General features: G+C 41.6%; 1 pseudogene; it reads right to left on the bottom strand.

Moving 5' to 3' along the window:
• Positions 1 to 19429: 19429 nt before the first annotated feature.
• On the bottom strand, positions 19430 to 20193 carry LOC113617900 (60S ribosomal protein L7 pseudogene; annotated as a pseudogene).
• Between the last annotated feature and the right edge of the window lie 308 nt (positions 20194 to 20501).

The following is a 20501-nucleotide window of genomic DNA, read 5'->3' as shown; positions in this document are numbered from 1 at the left end:
CTCTGTGAATGATCTTCCCACACCCCCAGCCACTCCCTTATTCTGGTTCATTTTCCAATCACTTCCTGTAGGAGTGTCAGTATATCCAGCTTGGGTGAGGCAAAGGGTCTACACAGCATTGTGCAGGGGCTCAAGGTAGGGAGACCATACACCTTTCTCTACTGGAAAAAGACTGAATTTATGGTCTAGACTGTGTTTTTTTTCTTTAATTTTTATTTTATATTGGAATATAGTCGATGTACAATGTTGTATTAATTTCAGGTGTACAGCAAGGTGATTCAACTATACATATACATGTATCTATTCTTTTCCCATATAGGTTAGTCTGTGTTCTTAATAGCTGAGATCATGTATATATTCTCTTGTTTCCTTAGTCTTAAAATGAAATCAGGTTGGGTGATATTAAGTTCTCTTTCAAGCTAAAGTTTAAAACATGGGAGAAAACTAGGAAGTATAGATTTTCATGTATCTATCTATCTATTCATCCACATAGCCATCCATTTACCCTGCAGGTGTTTTCTGTGTGCAGAGCACTGTGCAAGACACACACACACACACACACACACACACACACACACACACACACACATCTAAGATGTAGCCTGGCTTTCAAGGAGGTTATGGAAATTCTCTTCCCAGGGTGTGTGCGGGGGCAGCGGGAGAGCGCCTTGACAGTCTTTACTAGCCAGTGCTAGCAGAACTGCTAATCAATTAATTAATTAATTAACAATCAGCAAATGGCATCCAATGGCGAAGTGTGACTTAGCTTCCAAATGCTAATTATTAGCCCCTTTATGGAGCTGAGACAGTGAGGGCAAATCATTGCAGGATCCCAGATGAGCTGGCACACAGCCATTGCAAGGAGGCTGTGATTCTCATTTGTCCCAGAGTGCTTGCCAGCTTTTCTCTAGTGAGATTAATTAGAACTTTTAGAAGTGCAGGTTGGAGCCATCATGTATTAACATTCACGTCACTGGGAATCTGTAAGTGTACTGAAGTAGCCCGGGTCAGTTTTAGGGTCCACGGCTTTGACTGGTATCTGCAGGTGGAATTCTCCAATGCCTTTCAGGTAAAGGCTCAGTGGCTCCGGTTATTCCCCAAAATGGCCTTTGCCCTTTAACTTCCCTTGCCTCTGTGCGTTCTTGCATTCATCTCCCTCACCCCTTTCACGCTTCCCAGAAGTAACGTTATCCTGGTGCATTTGCACATGCCTCCAGCTGGAATCCTAACCGTGACGACATCTCCAGGAAAGCGGCTGCCTCAGCGCTCCAGGTTGCTCCTCTGTCATTCATAAGACCTGGGACGCCCCATTACCTGGGGGGAAAACAGTATTTCCTCTCAACACGCAAGTCCCATCACTAAATTCTCTGTTAAGGTGATATTCACGATGAACTGGTTCATCTCCTTACATCTTTGTACAATGCATTTCCTGAGTGTTCCTACCTGGTAATTATTGTTGATCCTTGAGCAAACTTCTAGAGGGAAAGATCCATGCCTGCTTTGGACAAATCGCACAGTTCCAGGGACAGTGGCAGGTGCTAATATAGTGGCTTGCTGTCCCTTCCATTCACAATGACAGTACGGTATCATGGATTTACATTAAGAGAAGTGTCCGATAGTAGAACTCTGGCCCTGTGGAGATGATCTAATTCAGATCTAATTCAGATTTCTCTTGTACAGGTGACCTCTCTCAGACAGAGCGGTCAAGCACTTGCCTCGCAGTGCACTGCTGGGGAGAAGCAGGACCCTTGAGGGACTCCCCACAGCGTACTGTTTTCCGAAGGACAATACAACCTGGGTGTAACTGGAGCCCAGCAGTGCTGATGTGAGCTGCTGACATGAGCTACTGAAGTGAGCCAGGTCTGTCCTGGTTAGTGGTATTTGTGGGCCTGCCCATCAGTCTTCGAATGTCTTCCTACAGTTGGATAAATTTCCACCCTATGAAACGTGCCTCTCCTCCCCAGAGTCGGAACTCAAGTTCCTATTCTCCGTGTTGAGGATAGGGACAGAGTTCCTAGGCTGTACCCTCCAGGGGCACCTATGCTAGGCTTTGACTTAACTGTGACCGGTAGATAAAATAGGCTCTGTGTGGGGATTTGCTTCGCTGATGCTGGTGATGGTACAGTCGCAGTGCTGACAGTGAGTCCCAGATGCGGACGTGGCATCTGTGCTGGAAGTGGTTCCGCCTGCCTGTTAGGAGGGGAGTCGAGTTTCCCACGTTTGACTCTCAGTAGAGGCCTTGGCTGGCGGGTGGGTGTGGCTTTGAGAGCTGCTTTGGAAGCTCAGCTTCAGATCCGTTCCTCCGGCCTCACAATGAGTCTGTGAGTCTCCTGATGTTTGTAGTAAATCCTTTCCTGCTTCTGGTTTTTTTCTGCTTGAATCAGCCGGGGCGGATTCCGTGTTGCATTTGGTTTTGGTAACTGAAACCCTGACTCTTACAGTACCGGTACCAGGAGTGGTGGGAGGCACCAGGCTTTTGGGAAAACGGGGCCCAAGGTTTGTTGTCTGATCTGAGTGGGTCTGAGGACAGGGAGAAGGCATTTAGTGTTCAGGGTGGAGCTCCAGCACTCACAGCATCAGTGGCAAAACTGTTACTTCCATGAGCACTTTGTGGTTGATTGGAAGGACACATCCATTGAAGGCAAGGCTTTGGGGGAATGAATGGCCACAGCCTTGGAACAATCTACAGTAACGAGATGGCCAAACCCTGCAGCCTTGTACGGGTGCTTTTAAATACACTGGGGACAAAAAGAAACAGACTATAAACTCAAAGTCTTAAATTTTGGCTTAAGGCATTTTCAAAGAACCAGGGAATGTCTCACAGTTCTGAGTGTGAGCTCCAATAACTGCAACTGGAGCTGCCAGGTCTCTGCAGCCTCTGCTCCTGTCCTATCATTAACGACCTACAACGGGCCAAGTGCTGTTACCACGTGAGCGTCAGGACTCCGATCAGGAGAGACTAGCATCCTGTACTTGAACAGGGCCATGTGGGGAATGTGGGTGACTCAGAGTCTGCTGAACCCCTAGCTCACTGAGCACCCTTTCCCAGAAGAGGCTCCCCTCTCCTCTGCCTGGGAGAGCCTGTAATGGACTCAAAAGAGATGCAAAAGGAAGCTAGTTCTCTTCAGGCTAACCCTTCATTCCCCTTATTGCCTCTAAACTGGTAAGTACACTCAGACCCCAGCCTGTCCCTAGTTGAGCTGGTTTTTCTTACTTGCAACCTGAGTCCTAAACCAAGGAGCTGCCACTTTAGGCTCCTGCTGTAACGTTGGTTCTTCTGTCAAATCCAAGCACAACAAAACAACACCTCACAGCTTTAAGCTGCATCTTTCCCTGGGCCTCCAGTTCAGGTTAGCGTCGCTGGTCGAGGGCGGGGCAGACCATTTGGCTACAGCACAAGAAACAAACCAACCGAAAAACGCATAAATGGGCACGAGGGTATTAATATGGTGTCTTGCCCAGGGATCCCCTCAGGCAACCGCATTTGCCTGTCTATTTCCCTTTGCATCTTCAACTACGCTCGGGAATCCATCGATTCCTTCCTAGACAAAAACTCAGTGTTTCCTCCTTGTCGCTTGTGGCACAGTCGCCCGCAAACACCTCGGAGGGATTTAGTTCTCCTCCCAGGAGCAAGTACACGTGTCCCTGAGCAGTTTCCAGATTTGCTTGTGGAGACTTTAGGGAAGATAAACATGACGTTTTGATACAAACATGAGGTCCTGGGAGTTGTGATCGTAAGAGTGACTGTGAACATTTCTTCTGGGTCTGGAAGGAGCGATGGAGGCTGGGGCTCTTGCCAAGCTTGTGGGACTGGCTCAGAGACCCAGCAGCTCTGCATGGGAGCCCAAGAGTAGATCTGCTTTTGAAGACATCTTTAAAGATGTTTCTTGGTCTGTGGTGTGCATCTGAACGTTCACATAAATTATTGCTTGAGTGCTGTCTAAAATGGAAAAAAGGGACTTCCCTGGTGGCCCAGGGGTTAAGACTTTGCCTTCCAATGCAGGGGGTGTGGGTTTGATCCCTGGTTGGGAAGCTAAGATCCCACATGCTTCCTGGCAGAAAAAAAAACAACAACAAACAGAAGCAATATTTTAACAAATTCAATAAAGACTTAAAAACAAATGGTCCACATAAAAAAAAAAACTTTTTTAAAAAGGAAAAAAACTTGGAAATAACCTAAATGTCTCCAATAGGAAATAGGCTACATTTATTATGGTACATTTAGAGAAGACTACCCTAGGTGTCAGGCAGACGGCAGAAACCTGGAGGACCATCAAAAGCAACATAGCTAGGGCTTCCCTGGTGGCGCAGTCGTTGAGAGTCCACCTGCCGATGCAGGGAACACGGGTTTGTGCCCCGGTCCGGGAAGATCCCACGTGCCGCGGAGCGGCTGGGCCCGTGAGCCATGGCCGCTGAGCCTGCGCGTCCGGAGCCTGTGCTCCGCAACGGGGGAGGCCACAAAAATGAGAGGCCCGCGTATGGAAAAAAAAAAAAAAAAAAGCAAAATAGCTAAAAAACATCACTTTAAATGGTTGCATAATATCTGATTATATGAATATATTTTAACTTACTTATCCAATTTTTATTTTTAAATAATGTTTTTTAAATTATATTTGCTATTATAAATAATAACTTGATCATTTTTATATATGATTTTCTATAATTAAAGAAATGTTTTGGAGATAGTCTGAGAAGGGGAATTTCCAGATCAAAGGATATGGATTTTAAGAATCTAAAACTGGATTTCCAAACTGCTGTTCACATTTGTACTGACTTTCCCTTCTACTATAGTGCTTAAAAATTTAATTTCACTCTCCCCAATACTGATTATTATCTTTAATTGACTAAAAATGATGTTCCATAGTATTTTGACTTGCATTTCTGGATAACCAGTTAGGCTGATCATTCTTAATGATTTTTTAAGTGATTTGTGTACTTTCTGAGAATTGTCTGTTTACACACTAGGCTCATTTTTCTATTGAGTTTTAGTGTTTTTCCTATTAATTTATAAAGACTCTTAATCAAGGTAATTTGTGCTACTGCACATGGCCTAACCCGCCCACTGGCCTTTAGAAACCAGCTGGTTCAGTCACAGCAAGAGCCTACAGCCTTATCCCCGGAAGCATTATGGTAATCCCAAAGTAAAGACCTGATAGTGTGTGCGTGCACAGAGACCTCAAGCAAAGACTATGTGTAGCAAGAATGTGTTTTTCAAACAGTGGGAATAATAAATTACAATTCATTTAAAATGTGCTCTGCTTGTATGGCTTGATATGTTAAACCTAAAGGAATAAATATCATAAATTTATTTTTTAGGCAGTGATGTAACAAATCCATTTTATTTAGACCCTGGAATTGTAAGTAATTTATAGTCTTTGAAAAACTAATACAGCCCCAAAGCCACTATATCTATAATTTTTTCAGATTTGACATCAGCAGGATATTTGGGGGATGTTTATTTGTGATAAACTACCAAAAAGTAAGGCAAGTAAGAGCCTGGCCTGCCTATCATGAGTGATCCCTTTCTCCATAAAGAGTAGGATATCTGAGTCTCAGGAGCCACTCCAAGGCCTGGGACAGCACATGTGAATTACAGATGAAGGTGCTGGCCTGCGTGGAAGATCTTGATTTCTAAGAGGTTGCTTTTAGAAACAAAAAACAACAACAAAAAAGTGGCCTTGTTTAGGCAATGATTTGAAGGATCTTTAAAAGAGGCCAGAGGATAAACCACCAAGTCAGACTGGAGTAGTGGCACCTCCTCTTTCTGCTCAGCTCTCGGGAAGTTCTAAGCATTGGTTGGGGCAGTTCTCCAGTCTTTTCCACGTTTACCTGAGTCAGCTTGCTTTTTTTTCCTTTTTTAAAAAAATATTTATTTATCTAGGCTGCGCTGGGTCTTACTTGTGGTACGTAGGATCTTCATGGCAGCATGAGGACTTCTTAGTTGTGGCATGCATGTGGGATCTAGTTCCCTGACCAGGGATTAAACCTGGGCACCCTGCACTGGGAATGTGGAGTCTTAGCCACTGGAAAACCAGGGAAGTCCCTGAGTGAGCTTGCTTTTGCTGGTTCTGAACCTAACAGAAGATGCATAATACTTCCCGCTTCCTTTTCTTTTTTCTATTTTTGCTATAATTGATGAGCCAAGATTTATAATTATTAATATATAACCAAAGTCTATAGTTAAGTTTTAACTAAAGTCCATAGTTCACATTAGGTTCAGTCCGTAGTTTACATTAGGTTCACTCTTTGTGATGTGCATTCTATGAGTTTGGACAAACGTATAATGACACGTATCCACCATTGCAGTATCATACAGAATAGTTTCACTGCCCTAAAAATCCCCTTTGTTCTGTGTATTCATCCTTCCCTCTCTCTTCCCAAATCCCTGGCAACTACTGATCTTTTTATGGTCACCAGAGTTTTGCCTCTTCCAGAATGTCTGTTCTGCTGAAATGTCATCTCCTCAGAGATGCCTTCCCTAACCACCTTAGCTAAAACAGCAATTTCATCATCACCTATCATCTCTCTCTTCTTTACTGTTCCTCATAGCACTTGTTACCATCTGACCTTGTATTATATACCTATTTGTTTATGTATTTGCTATTATCTGTTTACTGCCCACCCCACCTTCATCTGTTCACTGTTGTACTTAAATTCAGTATTAGTTGAATGAATGAATTTTATTTTTGGCTGCGTTGGGTCTTCGTTCCTGTGTGCAGGCTTTCTCTAGTTGCAGCGAGCGGGGGCTGCTCTTCGTTGCGGTTTGCGGGCTTCTCATTGCGGTGGCTTCTCTTGTTGCGGAGCACGTGCTCTAGGCACGTAGGCTTCAGTAGTTGTGGCACGTGGGCTCAGTAGTTGTGGCTCGTGGGCTCTAGAGCTCAGGCTCAGTACTTGTGGAGCACAAGCTTAGTTGCTCCATGGCATGTGGGATCTTCCTGGACTAGAAATTGAACCTATGTCCCCTGCATTGGCAGGCGGATCCTTAACCACTGCACCACCGAGGAAGTCCAAATTTTTAAATTTTTTTTGCTGTACGCGGGCCTCTCACCGTTGTGGCCTCTCCCGCTGTGGAGCACAGGCTCCGGACGCGCAGGCCCAGCGGCCATGGCTCATGGGCCCAGCCACTCCGCGGCATGCACGATCCTCCCGGACCGGGGCACGAACCCATGTCCCCTGCATTGGCAGGCGGACTCTCAACCACTGCGCCACCAGGGAAGCCCCCACATTTTTTTTTAAAATTTCTATTTACTCTATTTTTTTTGGCTGTGTTGGGTCTTCGTTGCCGCGGGCTGGCTTTCTCTAGTTGTGGTGAGCAGGAGTTACTCTTCACTGAGGTGCGCAGGCTTCTCGTGGTGGCTTCTCTTGTTGTGGAGCACGGGCTCTAGGCACGCGGGCCTCAGTAGCTGCAGCATGCGGGCTCAGTAGTTGTGGTGCATGGGCTCAGTCGTTGCGGCACATGGGCTCAGCAGTTGTGGCTTGAGGGCTCTAGAGCGCAGGCTCAGTAGTTGTGGCACACAGGCTTAGTTGCTCCACAGCTTGTGGGATCTTCCCAGGCTAGGGGTCAAACCTGCGTCCCCTGCATTGTCAGGCGGATTCTTAACCACTGCACCACCAGGGTAGTCCCAAATGAATGAATTTTTGAAACTACTTATGCTTTCCACTTTTAAGTTTGAGTGAATAGAGACTGTGTCAGCAATGGAGGAAGCTAAGTGATAAGACAGATGACAAGAGAATTCCATTTCTAAGAACAGCAGCCAAATATAGAACGTCACGGGCAATGTGCGGGAAGAGGCATTAAGAAAGGCAGCAGAGTTCAAATAAGTGGGCAGCAAGAGAATCGAAAGGAGGAAGTCAATTTGGAGAACCTTAAAATTAGGAACTTTGTTTTAGATGATGTCAGACAAGTGACGTAGATTTAGAAGATTTAGATAGTTTTGTTAATGCTACTGCCATTGTAGTCATCATTTTGCTTAAGAGAATTTGTTAAGTACTTATTGGTATACAGTGTTTTTCTCTTTCACTACAAATACAAGCTAAACCAATATAGCCAGTAGAATAACAAAATGAAGTAGAATTACTAAACTGAGGGGGCAAGGGAATGAAGAAAATTAGATCAATGCAGCAAAAGGCGGGGGGGGGGGGGAATGCAAAACTATAAAAAGCAAGATAAATAGAAAACATGAAGATATTAAAAATTAGGTCAGCCACGTCAAGGATCATTAAAAATTTTTAAATTTTACAGGACATATACTGAAATAGAAAACATGAAGATATTAAAAATCAGACCAGTCATATCAAGGATCATTAAAAATTTAAATAGGCTAAGTAAAAAATTAAATAGACTAAATTCTATTAAGATACAAAAAATCCTAGATTGCATTTTTAAAAGTTACATGCTTTTTATAAGAAGCACATCCAAAATAAAAGTCCACAAGAGGGCTGAAAATACAGAGATGGAGAGACAAGGTAAAACAAAGGAAGCAGGACTTGCAAAAGCATTAATGGGGCTAAAAATAGATATATTAATAAAATATTCATTAAGAAGATACAACTATAATGATTCTTTATGAACTGAGCAACATAGCTTTAAAATCATAAAGCAAAAACTGCTAGAAATATTAAAATTTGACAAGGCAATGACAAGTAGAGACATTAAATATTTTAAAAAAAAAGATCAAGTAAATAAGGAAAAGAAATCTATTGCAACTTTGTATCAATAAATTTGAAAATATAGATATGCTTGTTTCAAAATTTTTAGGAAAACATGAATAAATAAGTATTAAAAAAAATGGAAAATGTGGTCACAGATTTATCTCCCCAAAATACTCCAAGTCAGTTTCATGTTATAATGGGTAAACTGTATCAAATCTTCCAAAGAGTTATTTATAGATAGTATAATTTTTTTTTGTTATTCAACTGTTCCAGATAGTAGCAAAAAAACCAAAAAACAAACAGAAAGAATTTTAATTCATCCTACAAGGCTAGCATAACATTGATCAAAAATTTGGCCATGGACTTCCCTGGTGGCGCAGTGGTTAAGAATCCACCTGCCAATGCAGGGGACATGGGTTCGAGCCCTGGTCTGGGAAGATCCCACGTGCCGTGGAGCAACTAAGCCCGTGCGCCACAGCTACTGAGCCTGTGCTCTAGAGCCTATGAGCCACATCTACTGAAGCCTGCATGCCTAGAGCCCATGCTCAGCAACAAGAGAAGCTACTGCAACGAGAAGCTCACGCACCACAACGAAGAGTAGTCCCCGCTCGCCGCAACTAGAGAAAGCCCGCACACAGCAACAAAGACCCAATAAAGTAAAAAATAAATAAATTAATTAATTTAAAAAGAATTTGGCCAAAGATACAAAAAGGAAAAATATAAACATAGATGCAAAAGTGTCAAATAAAATATTAGGAAATCAAATCCAGCAATCAATTAAAAGATTAGTAAGTATCATATGATTTCACTTACATGTGGAATCTAAAAAGATAAAATAAAACAAATGAACAAAACAGAACAGAAACAGAATCACAGATACCGAGAACAAACTAGTGGATGCCAGAGAGGAGTGGAGTGGAGGGATGGGCAAAATAGGGGCTGCAACATACAGAATAGGAAAGGACGTTGTCAGTAATACTGTAGCAACTTTAAATGGTGACAGATAGTAACCAGCTTATCGTGGTGATCACTTTGTAATGTATATAAATGTTGAATCACTATATTGTACACCTGAAATTAATACAACATTGTATGTCAATTTTACTTCAATGAAAAATAAAAATAAAAAAGATTAGTATGCAGGGAGACATAAAATTGTGAAATCTACTACCAATGTAATTCACTGTATTATTAAAGAAAAGCAGAAAAACAGAAGTATTTCAATAGCTGCAACAACCAGTCCTGAAAAACACTTAGTAACCTAGAAATAGAAAAAGTTTCTTCACTTTGATAAAGAAGTAAACACAAATGCCGTACTTAAAGGTGAAAAGATGGGGCCAGGAACAAGACAGAAATACTGTATCATAACTACTGCCACTGTTTCACTGCAGGACACAACCAATGTGGTAAAACAAGGAGAGGGGAGGAAATTTACAGAAGGGAGTGGCCTCCTTATCATTATTGACAGACGACATGATTGGCCACTTACAAAACCTACGAAAATCCACTGAAAACTAAGACTTTCAGATAAAAAGAGCACAGTAGGATAACCAATTATAAGTGAAACACAAACATTAATAGCCATGACAATAATAACATAAATTAGAAAATTTAATGGAAAAGAATTCTATTCAGTAGCAAAAACAAAACAAAAACAAAACCCACAAAAAACACAAAACACAAAGTATTTAGGAATAAGCATAACAGTAAATAGGTTACTTATGTTCCTGTAAAGGAACGCTCTTAAACTTACTCAAGAACATGAAGAATACCTGAAAAAATGGAGATTTATTTTGGTGTCTAGATAGTAAGACTCGTTATTATAAAGATACTAATTCTTTCCAAATAGTTCCATAAATTCGATGCAATTTTAAATAAAATCCAAATGAATTTTTAATTGTGCCTTTATAAGCTGATTCTAAAGTTTATTTGGAACAGCAGAGAGTGGGAGAACAGCCAAATACATTTTCAAAAAGAAGAATGATGGCAGGGGAGACTTGCCCTCCTAAGTATAATAATTTACCATAAAACTACGACAATTAAAACTGGCGTAGAAAGAAATAAAGAATCAAGCAGAATAAATTAGAAACAAGTCAGTTCATAGTAGGAACTTAGCACCAGATAAAGATGAAATTTCAAATTAGTGGTGAAAAGAAGAATTTTTTTCCCTCCTCTTTTTATTTCTATTTTTTAAAATTTATATTTATTTACTTATTTGGCTGCGCCGGGTCTTAGCCGTGGCACACGGGATCTTTAGTTGCGGCATGCAGAATCTTTTTAGTAGCGGCATGCAAACTCTTAGCTGTGGCATGGGGCATCTAGTTCCCTGACCAGGGATTGAACCCAGACCCCCTGCATTGGGAGCTCAGAGTCTTAGCCACCGGACCACTAGGGAAGTCCCTCCCTCCTCTTTTTAAAAAATTGAGGTATAAGTGACATATAACATTATATTAGGTTCATGAAGTAAAGATTTAAACATTAAAAAGAAAATTACAAAAATACCAGAAGAAAGTTCAGGAGGATATTTTTGTAATATGGGGGTACAGGGAAGGCTAGCTCCTTCATGACACCACCCACAAACCATAAAGAAAAGATTTTTAGATTTGGACAGAAAAGAATTTAAGCTTCCGTTCAGTGGGAGATACCATAAATAACATTAAAAGATGACTATCCAGGGGCTTCCCCGGTGGTCCAGTGGTTAAGACTCTGCCTTCCAACGCAGTGCACGCGGGTTTGATCCCTGGTCGGGGAACTAAGATCCCACATGTCGCGGGGCAACTAAGCCTGCGTGCTCTAGAGCCCGCCCGTGCGCTGCAACGAAGACCCAATGCAGCCACATAAATAAATACTTTAAAATAAATAAATAAATAAAAGATGACCATCTAGGAAAAGCATATAATGATTAAAAAAATAATAAGAGCCAACATTAATACAGGGGTTGTTATATGCCAGGAAGTATGCTAAGCATTTTACATGAATTATCTAATTACAATAGATGGGTATGATTATGATGATTCCATTTTACAGGTGGGAAAACTGAGGCTTAGAAAGGTCACATATATACTAAAAGGGTTGATATATGTAATAGGTTGAGTTGTTCAGGACCCCCATTCTTTGGTCCCATCATTCCTCAGACATTTGAATCAAGTCGGCTAATTAGAGTCTTTTAAGCTTTGGAGCTACAGAAAAACATACCTCAGCTGTGGGTTTTGAAGTTTCCTGTTGCCATCAATGTTTTTGGCTACATGAGGAAAACCTAACTCCAGAAGGAGCAAACCAAGACAAACAGAAATAAGAAGTGAAAGGTAAATGCTGACAAGTTTCGACTAATTGCTTGGGTCCCTGGATGCACGTGTGCCACAGTTTAGAGCTACTCCTGGACTCCCAACTGTGAGACTCCATGAATTCCCTCTTTTCTTAAGCTAATTGGGTTGTCTGTCCTTAGCATACAATATCCACATTACATAAAGACTCCACCTACTAATTAAGCTAGAAAAAAAATTCACAGTACAATGGATGAAGCATGTGATTAGAAACTCAATGAAGAAATAGCAATGGGGGTTAATTCTGGAGCTCCTATCTAGGGGGTCCAAGCCTCTCTGGGGTGGAGGAGTGGGTACTATTTTTACCTGCTCTTCCTGAGGTCACCCCACTGCTAAGACCCACACAGCACATCCATAGTTAGTGTCCAGTGACTATCTGGGTATACAGATGGTTTATCTTGGGGTCATCTTATTTGGCTCTATGAAATAATCTTCCTTAAATATGGAGTTAGAAAACATGAGAAATCGTTAATGGTATGCCGTTTCTGAAATATCAAGGAACTGAGCAAAGATTTCCCCCAGTGGCTTCTGTCAGCACCGTGGAGGTGTGGGGCTGGAGTGTGCTTCAGGGCGGTTGGAGGTCATTAACTGGCACCTTCCCGCAAAGTCTGACGGCCCTCCCAAGTGGCTTGCTGCGGAGCAGGTAATGAAGCCGACAGCTCCTCAAGGCACGGTTTTTCTTCCTTAATGCATGGCTTCTTTGGAACAGAATCAATTACAGAGTTTTATTTTATTCCATCTTTATAAAATGGCTGTGGAATGATGCTTATTTCGTGTTGGAGGAAAAAAAAAAAAGGTCCCTGGATGAGAGACTGATGTAGAGCAGAGAAAAGAATGTTACCACGGAATTAGCGGCACAGATTGGGACCTGTGACAATTCACAGCTCAGTGCAAAAGTTTACTGAAAACCTACTCTGTGCTCAGCATTATGGAAGATTCCAAAATGAGTAGAAAACATTCTTGCTTTCAGAAAGCTTTCAGTCTAGTTTGGGAGAGAAGATAGGGGACAGGGAAGCAATGGTGGCCATCTCTGATTCACTGATAGGGGGGTTAGATGAAGAAGGAGCCGAGTGAGGAGGGGATTGACAGTTTGTCCTGGAACTAGAGATACCAAAAGCTTATTTTAGACACGTGTTCCTTGGGGACAGGAAGGAGGAAGTTTAAGATGAGTACAGATGTATAAACATCTGCAGGAGACTAATACAAACCTGAATTTAATACAGGTTCATTCTGTTGTTTTAAACATAGTGCGTTGGACTACAAGCAACGAGAATCCATTAGCAAGGAACACCCATCATGCCCAGTTTACTAAGAGAAACCAGGGCTCCTTGGAAAACTGTTATTCCAGGCATAGGGCAGAAAAATTTCAAAGACTAATAAAGACAAGTGAAAAGGTTACAGAATAAATTTGAAAAGCACCACTGATTAAATCTGGGATAACTTTAACATTAAAAAAGCTAGGACTACATTGGATTGAAACACATCATACATATAAAAATCCATGAGTTCATAATAATACTCAAAAATTTTTTTTCATAGTTACATTATGAGGTGGCTTCGGGAATCAATGTGATATAAAGGAAAGGAGTCAGGGACTTCCCTGGTGGTCCAGCAGTTAAGACTCCGTGCTCCCAATGCAGGGAGCCTCGGTTCGATTCCTGATCAGGGAACTAGATCCCAAGTGCTGCAACTAAAAGCCCGCATGCCACAACTAAAGATCCCACTCAGGACAATGGAGATCCCGCATTCTGCGACTAAGACCCGGCACAGCCGAATAAATAAATATTTTTTAAAAAAAAAAAAAAAAGGAAGGGAATCAAGTATTTATCTTGCCTTTACAAACACGAGGGGGAAATTCTTTTCTACAAGGATCATGGCTAATACATGCCAAAGGAATGAAAACATTAGAATGCTACCACTTAGTAACCCCTTATGAAACAATCATTCTAGGCAACGATTATAAATGTCTGCTAAAACTATCAGGTAAAGTTAATGGGGGAACTTTGTAACGGATGCATCAGATTGACAACATTTGAACTCACTGATCAATTTTAACATCACTGAAACTGGACAGTTAGACATTTGTGCCTCCTGAGTAAGACGCAAAAGAAAGTTCATAGCACCACTTATAAAATATTCTTGGAAAAAAACCCAAACCTAATTCTCATGAAGCTTCTAGATTTTCCTGTGGATTTACAGAAAATATGGGGAACACATAAAAGAACACCTTGAGGGTACAATCTGCCGAACGTAGAGCATGAAACTCTCTCCAGCAAATGGTTGCCTCAGTCACAACTACCTCGACTAGATCCTTGATTCATACAAACCCAAACGCAGTTTTGACGCGCTGTGGAAATAGGAGCCTGCCTAGATACTGGGTGATATTAAGGAATTATTAGCTATTTTGTTGAGGGTAGTAACAGTTTTGTGGTTACACTCAAATATATATATTTATATTAGAATCATACACTAAAGCACTTATAAGTGAAATGAAGTCTGAGAGTTGCTTTAAAATACTCCCGTAAAAAAGAAAAAAAAAACAAAACAAACAGAGGTGGGGAATAGATTAAAAAGAATGGCAGTATGTAGAGAATTGTTTGATGGATGTATGGGCTTATTATACTATTCCGCTTCCGTGAATTTTTGAGAATTTCCATGATAGAGCTTTTTTTTAAAATCCTGTTTCAGTTCCTCTATGAATTTCTGCTATAGAGCAGGGTTGTATAGTTCACTCCTTATCCTAAAGTATCTTTGGAGATAAAGTACTCCAAGCTTCTCAGCACAGTTTTCCAAAATAAAGATAAGCCATTGGTCCCAACACATGCCACACACAGCAGGAATTTTGCTAGGTCAAGCATCTTTGTGGAGCCCGGGACACTGGGGGTTAACAGCCCGTGCCCCGCAGCTGCGCGCTGAGCAGCCCCACAGCTGCCAGCAATTAGGCTAGCTGGCAGTCCCCTTAGGAAACTCCTGCTGCCTGATTAGGACTAATTGCTAGGCGGCATCTAAGTCCCCGATGGATAGAAATGGAAATCCATTAGGGAAAGGCCCGGCAGGGAGAGACTGCCTTCTGGTGAGTACACATGTACGAGGAGATGCAGGCGTATACACTGGGACTTACTGAGTGCTCCAAATGCACCCCACCCTGCCAGCGCTACTGGGAAACTACACTGTGAAACACTCTCATGGTTTTCTTTTGACCCCAAAAGATAGTCTTCTTTTCATAGGGAAGTCCCACTATGTGCTCTTAACTTGTTATTTACCTCAAATATAATCTAGAACAACTTTTTAAAGCACTTGGGTATTCATTTGCTTTAAAATCAGCTTCATTACAAGTGATCCATTTATTAAAGAAAGTCAGACATCAACAACTCGTTGAAGTCTCCGTGCATATATGAAAGTAATAATTAACTGCATTTCTGTTAAAATAGTCTAAGATTCAGATTTTCCCAAAGTAGTACTGTATTGCTGTTCAATTTACATTTGAGATGATTTCAAATGCCATAACCACATTATAAAGAAATCTTTAAAGTTCCTAGAGGGGGGGCTTCCCTGGTGGCGCAGTGGTTAAGAATCCACCTGCCAATGCAAGAGACACAGGTTCAAGCCCTGGTCTGGGAAGATTCCACATGCCGCGGAGCAACTAAGCCTGTGCGCCACAGCTACTGAGCCTGCGAGCCACAACTACTGAGCCCGACCGCCACAACTACTGAAGCCCGTGTGCCTACAGCCTGTGCTCTGCAACAAGAGAAGCCACCCAATGAGAAGCCCACGCACCGCAAGGAAGAGTAGCCCCTGCTCGCCACAACCAGAGAAAAGCCCGCGCACAGCAACAAACACCCAACGCAGCCAAAAATAAAAATAAATAAATAAATAAAGTTCCTAAAGGGCCTTTTTTTTTTTTTTTTAAAGATGAAGTGCTGCAGAAGGGCACAGAAAGAGCCCAGGGGAAATGACCTGGATTATACATTATAGTTATGTCTCTAAGGTTACTGGTTATCAAAACTCTTCTCGTTTAGGAGACTGGTAGGAGGGAGTTCTTACCATTGCTATGTGTTGCTGAATCGGCATGAGGTCATGCAGGAACCTGAAAGTGAAAGATAAATTTCAGTGACTGGGCTCAGGAAGCCATCATGAGAATAGAACCTGTCAGTGACTGGCAAATTTACTTTTTTTTAAGTATTATTTTTTTTTCAGAGTGTTTTCATAAAATAGCCCAATTATAGAGTAAGGAGACTGGTTTTATAAACTGCAAAGGAAAACAAATCTCATTGTTTTATGCTTAGAACTCACACTTAGTCATTTGACCCAAAGGAAGACAAGTATCTAATTATATGGGCCAGTAAAGCTGGAAGAAGGGAAGGAGAGTGATTTGCCCAAGACAACACAATTTACTAATAGCAGAGCTGGTCCTAGAATCTGATTCTCTCAGTTTCTACTCCACTGCTTACCCTTTGCTATTCTGTTGCTATTTTTTCCCTAAACTTGTCTCTTTATTCTTTATTTCCTTCGTTTTCCATTCCCTATTTATCTTTTATCTCAGCTGGATGCTTTTGACTTCTCCCCTCTACTTTTTCTTTTCTTTTCAATTATGTAAATTTCTGTAATCCAGAAATTGTTGATGTACCTGGAAATCTGGGTATGAGAAGGTGTTGACAAAGACATCAACAGATGTATCAGGTGTTACAGACTTTGCTACCTCAAAATTGCAGGACAGTTTTACTCTTTAGTAACTAAAAATCCCATTTTAGTAACTAGAATATCATTCAACTCGATATATTTGATCATGTTGAAGTTTTGTGCAATTAACAAGGAAGAACTCAAATAAAAATCTAGATCCTAAAAGGTCTTGATCTTAAACTTTCACATTCTATTTCTACCTAACTTTAAGGGAAGTCCTCGTGCTTCAGGAGCTCTGGAAATCTCAGTTTGAAGTGGACAACTCTGAAATCCAGCTAGTATTTAAATTGCCCCCTTCTTAGGAGTACTTCACCTAGTAGAGCAGGACTTGCTGGCTACTTGTTATTCTGCTTTGATTCCATTGTCCTTATTTGAACTCTTGTCATTCTAAGAATCGCAAAATCTTCCTTAAAGCCCTGGTTTCGTCTCACAGTGAATAGGACTCTAGACTTAAAAACATCCAACCCAGTGTATGAGGTTAAGTCATAGCAGTAGACTCAGGAATTAATGGGAAACAAAGGATTAGAAGAATCGCACTAGATTCCATATATATGTGTTAGCATATGGTATTTTTTTTGTCTTTCTGACTTACTTCACTCTGTATGACAGACTCTAGGTCCATCCACCTCATTACAAATATCTCAATTTTGTTTCTTTTTATGGCTGAGTAATATTCCATTGTATATATGTGCCACATCTTCTTTATCCATTCATCTGATGATGGACACTTAGGTTGCTTCCATGTCCTGGCTATTGTAAATAGAGCTGCAATGAACATTTTGGTACATGAATCTTTTTGAATTATGGTTTTCTCAGGGTATATGCCCAGTAGTGGGATTGCTGGGTCGTATGGTAGTTCTATTTTTAGTTTTTTAAGGAACCTCCATACTGTTCTCCTAAGGAAAAAAAAAAAAAAGGTCATGAAGAACCTAGGGGTAAGACGGGAATAAAGACACAGACCTACTAGAGAATGGACTTGAGGATATGGGGAGGGGGAAGGGTAAGCTGTGACAAAGCGAGAGAGTGGCATGGACATATATACACTACCAAACGTAAAATAGCTAGCTAGTGGGAAGCAGCCGCATAGCACAGGGAGATCAGCTCGGTGCTTTGTGACCACCTAGAGGGGTGGGATAGGGAGGGCGGGAGGGAGACGCAAGACATGGGGACATATGTATATGTATAGCTGATTCACTTGGATATAAAGCAGCAACTAACACCATTGTAAAGCAATTATACTGCAATAAAGATGTTAAAAAAAAAAAAAAAAAGAATCACACTAAAGTAACAAAGCAGAGAACTTGGGACCAAGCCCTGAGTGCTCTCAGATGAACACAAAGAGGATCTGACTCCATCCTAGTAAAGGCAACTTCAACATCAAAAAACGGAAATCCTGGCAAAACACTCATCCTTCACATTTGAGTAAAGCGGAATACCGTTTAAAAATTAAGTAGTATCTTTCCATTGTTTAAACATTCTCACGCGGTATACTTTTATTTTCTTTTTTAACAGCTTTATAGAAATATCATTCACTCATTTAAAGTATACAATTCAATGGGCTTTAGTGTATCCACGGGGTTGTGCAACCATCATCACAATCAATTTTTCATTTTCATCAACCCAAAAAGGAAATTTCACACCCACTAGTAGTCACTTTCCATTTTCCCCCCACCTCCCACCCCTAGTCAATCACTAATCATTTTTGTTGTTGTTGTTTGGCCACGCCGCGTGGTTTGCGGGATCTTAGTTCCCCAACCAGGGATGAAACCCGGGCCCTGGCAGTGAAAGCGCAGAGTCCTGACCACTGGACCGCCAGGAAATTCCCCAGTCAATCGCTAGTCTCTTTCCTATCTTTCTAGATTTGCCCATTCCGGATATTTCATGCAAATGAAATTATACAATATGTGGCCTTTTGTGACTGGCTCTTTTCACTTAACATAATGTTCTCAAGGTTCCTCCAGTTTACAGTATGTATCAGTGCTATATAGGAAAAGTTCATTCCTTTTCATTGTCAAATAATATTACATTACGTGGATATACCACATTTTATTTATCCATTCATCAGCTGATGGACATGTGGGTTGTTTCCATTTTTTGGCTATTATGAATAATGCTGCCATAAACATCTGTGTACAGGTTTTTGTGTGGACGTATGTTTTTATTTCTCTCAGGTATATTCTTAGGATTAGAATTGCTGCATCCTATGGTAACTCTACATTTAACCTTTTGAAGAACTGCCAGAGTGTTTCCCACAGTAGACGCAACATTCTACATTGCCACCTGCAATGTATGTGGGTTCCATTTTCTCCACTACAGTTGTGATTATCTACTTTTTTTTTTTTTTTGCGGTACGCGGGCCTCTCACTGTTGTGCCCTCTCCCGTTGCGGAGCACAGGCTCCGGACGCGCAAGCTCAGCGGCCATGGCTCACGGGCCCAGCCGCTCCGCGGCACGTGGGATCCTCCCGGACCGGGGCACGAACCCGCGTCTCCTGCGTCGGCAGGCGGACTCTCAACCACTGCGCCACCAGGGAAGCCCCTGTGATTATCTACTTTTTGACGGGATGTGAAGTGCCATCTCACTGTGGTTTGACTGGCGTTTCCCTGACGGATAATGACACTGAGCACGTTTTCATGAGGTTATTAGCCATTTTTTGGAGAAAGGTCTATTCAGATCCTTTGCCCATTTTCATTTATTTTTATTTTTATTTTCCAATTTGAAAGCAGTCACTGTTTATTAACTGACCAGATTACAAAAATAATCCTGGCAGATACTTTAGTTCATCCTTCTAATAAGCCTGTTGATCTGGTCTTCCCTGTTGCCAGCATCTCCACCTTCTACCAAATGGGCGGTCTTTTTCTTCATTCTGCTTCGTGGAGAAGACAATTTAAAGGACCACAGCAAGTTGCCTGCTTCTTTGAAATGCTTTCCTATGGTATAGATCTCATGATCAGATCCTTCCTGCAGATGGTACCATACTTGCCGAGAGACGGAGCCACCAAGGCGTCACCTGTCAGGGCACTTCGCTTCTGTTGAGTTTGCCATAACCACGCTTGTAGGTCAGCTCACTTACTGACTTCAGGTTTGGGTGCCCCCCCGCGATGTACGGCTCCACAATTCTCAGCATGTTCATTAACATTCTGAGAATTCATAAAGATGCCGTTGAGCTTCACAAAGGTGCCACTGAAGATCTGATGGAGGCTAAGAAGCTGCAACACTTTTCGAACCTTTGGGCTCACACCATTGACACCTCTGATCCTGATGACAAATGCCAACTTGGGTTCTGCAGGTACATAGAAGTTGCCGGCTTTTCTTGCCATCCTAGCCATTCGGATTTCTGTTCTGTACACCCGCCTGTATTCCTTGTAATAGTGATTAGCTTCTCCATAGATAAGCTTCCTCCTTGCCTTTCGAAGCATCTTTTGGGCAAACTTCTTTCTCAGGCACTTGGTCTTAAGCTCTGCAAAATTCTTTTGCGTTTTCTTAAGGGTTTCTGGCACAGCAGGAACCTTCTTTTTCTTCTCTTCTGCACCCTCCATGGTTCCAGCTGGGAAAGAGCTGCCCATTTTTAAATTGGGTTACTCATGTTTTTTAAATTATTGAGTTATAAGAATTTTTTATACAGTCAGGATACAAGTCCTTCAGATACAGGATTTGCAAATATTTCTCCCATTTGGTGGGTTGTCCTTACGTTTTCTTGATGGTGTCTGTTAAAGCATAAAAAGTCTTAATTTTGATGAAGTCCAATTTATGTTTTTCTTTTGTTACTTGTGCTTTTGGTGTCGTACCTAAAAATTATTGCCTAATCCAAGGTCATGAAGGTAGTTGCAGGTTTGTTTTCTTTTGA

Source organism: Aethalodelphis obliquidens, unplaced genomic scaffold, assembly GCF_003676395.1.
Source record: "Aethalodelphis obliquidens isolate GAN/ISIS:26980383/991018 unplaced genomic scaffold, ASM367639v1 scaffold5, whole genome shotgun sequence".
NCBI classification, from domain to species: Eukaryota; Metazoa; Chordata; class Mammalia; order Artiodactyla; family Delphinidae; genus Aethalodelphis; species Aethalodelphis obliquidens.
The sequence above is the reverse complement of the archived record's forward strand: the minus strand, read 5'-3'. Positions and strand labels throughout refer to the sequence as shown.